This window comes from Babylonia areolata, unplaced genomic scaffold (assembly GCF_041734735.1).
Source record: "Babylonia areolata isolate BAREFJ2019XMU unplaced genomic scaffold, ASM4173473v1 tig00006089, whole genome shotgun sequence".
Classification (NCBI taxonomy): domain Eukaryota; kingdom Metazoa; phylum Mollusca; class Gastropoda; order Neogastropoda; family Buccinidae; genus Babylonia; species Babylonia areolata.
Genome location: NW_027468404.1, coordinates 32,501 through 35,000, shown reverse-complemented (window position 1 = coordinate 35,000; position 2,500 = coordinate 32,501).

The window sequence follows — 2,500 nt, the reverse complement described above, 5'->3', positions numbered from 1 at the left end:
GAAAAAAAGAAAAAAAAGGTCCAGTAAAGGTTGTGGATAAAAGTAACCGGCTTTGGAGAATTGCCTGAATCCTTCCGGCGCTGTGAAAAAAAAAGACCAAAAAAAAGACCTGGTCGTCAACGCCTGCTCCTGTCCATGCCAAACGGCGTTTTCCTCTCAACTTTGGCATGCTCGCTGAGGAAAAGGCAGGTAAAGGTTGTGGATAAAAAGTAAACGCGCTGTGGAGAATTGCCCAAATCGTTCAGGCGCCGTGAAAAAAAGAAAGACGTAGTCGTCAACGTCTGGTCCCGTCAATGGCGAAGGGCGTTTTCTCTCAACTTTGGCATGCTCGCTGAGGAAAAGGCAGGTAAAGGTTGTGGATAAAAGTCCGAAGAACCTCGCTACAATTGCCAAAATCTTTCCGCTGCCATTCAAAAATGGACTACTCCTCCACACCTCCTCCCGTCCATGCCAAACGGCGTTTTCTCTCAACTTTGGCATGCTCGGAGAGAAAAAAAGGCAGGTAAAGGTTGTGGATAAAAAAGTCAAAAATTGCCAAAATACTTTCTGGGCCCTCAAAAAAAGGCCTACTCCTCAACGCCTGCTCCCGTCCATGCCGAACCGCGTTTTCTATCAACTTTGGCATGCTCGGAGAGAGAAAAAAGGAAAAAAAGAAAAAAAAGGTCCAGTAAAGGTTGTGGATAAAAGTAACCGGCTTTGGAGAATTGCCTGAATCCTTCCGGCGCTGTGAAAAAAAAAGACCAAAAAAAAGACCTGGTCGTCAACGCCTGCTCCTGTCCATGCCAAACGGCGTTTTCCTCTCAACTTTGGCATGCTCGCTGAGGAAAAGGCAGGTAAAGGTTGTGGATAAAAAGTAAACGCGCTGTGGAGAATTGCCCAAATCGTTCAGGCGCCGTGAAAAAAAGAAAGACGTAGTCGTCAACGTCTGGTCCCGTCAATGGCGAAGGGCGTTTTCTCTCAACTTTGGCATGCTCGCTGAGGAAAAGGCAGGTAAAGGTTGTGGATAAAAGTCCGAAGAACCTCGCTACAATTGCCAAAATCTTTCCGCTGCCATTCAAAAATGGACTACTCCTCCACACCTCCTCCCGTCCATGCCAAACGGCGTTTTCTCTCAACTTTGGCATGCTCGGAGAGAAAAAAAGGCAGGTAAAGGTTGTGGATAAAAAAGTAAAAAATTGCCAAAATACTTTCTGGGCCCTCAAAAAAAGGCCTACTCCTCAACGCCTGCTCCCGTCCATGCCGAACCGCGTTTTCTATCAACTTTGGCATGCTCGGAGAGAGAAAAAAGGAAAAAAAGAAAAAAAAGGTCCAGTAAAGGTTGTGGATAAAAGTAACCGGCTTTGGAGAATTGCCTGAATCCTTCCGGCGCTGTGAAAAAAAAAGACCAAAAAAAAGACCTGGTCGTCAACGCCTGCTCCTGTCCATGCCAAACGGCGTTTTCCTCTCAACTTTGGCATGCTCGCTGAGGAAAAGGCAGGTAAAGGTTGTGGATAAAAAGTAAACGCGCTGTGGAGAATTGCCCAAATCGTTCAGGCGCCGTGAAAAAAAGAAAGACGTAGTCGTCAACGTCTGGTCCCGTCAATGGCGAAGGGCGTTTTCTCTCAACTTTGGCATGCTCGCTGAGGAAAAGGCAGGTAAAGGTTGTGGATAAAAGTCCGAAGAACCTCGCTACAATTGCCAAAATCTTTCCGCTGCCATTCAAAAATGGACTACTCCTCCACACCTCCTCCCGTCCATGCCAAACGGCGTTTTCTCTCAACTTTGGCATGCTCGGAGAGAAAAAAAGGCAGGTAAAGGTTGTGGATAAAAAAGTAAAAAATTGCCAAAATACTTTCTGGGCCCTCAAAAAAAGGCCTACTCCTCAACGCCTGCTCCCGTCCATGCCGAACCGCGTTTTCTATCAACTTTGGCATGCTCGGAGAGAGAAAAAAGGAAAAAAAGAAAAAAAAGGTCCAGTAAAGGTTGTGGATAAAAGTAACCGGCTTTGGAGAATTGCCTGAATCCTTCCGGCGCTGTGAAAAAAAAAGACCAAAAAAAAGACCTGGTCGTCAACGCCTGCTCCTGTCCATGCCAAACGGCGTTTTCCTCTCAACTTTGGCATGCTCGCTGAGGAAAAGGCAGGTAAAGGTTGTGGATAAAAAGTAAACGCGCTGTGGAGAATTGCCCAAATCGTTCAGGCGCCGTGAAAAAAAGAAAGACGTAGTCGTCAACGTCTGGTCCCGTCAATGGCGAAGGGCGTTTTCTCTCAACTTTGGCATGCTCGCTGAGGAAAAGGCAGGTAAAGGTTGTGGATAAAAGTCCGAAGAACCTCGCTACAATTGCCAAAATCTTTCCGCTGCCATTCAAAAATGGACTACTCCTCCACACCTCCTCCCGTCCATGCCAAACGGCGTTTTCTCTCAACTTTGGCATGCTCGGAGAGAAAAAAAGGCAGGTAAAGGTTGTGGATAAAAAAGTAAAAAATTGCCAAAATACTTTCTGGGCCCTCAAAAAAAGGCCT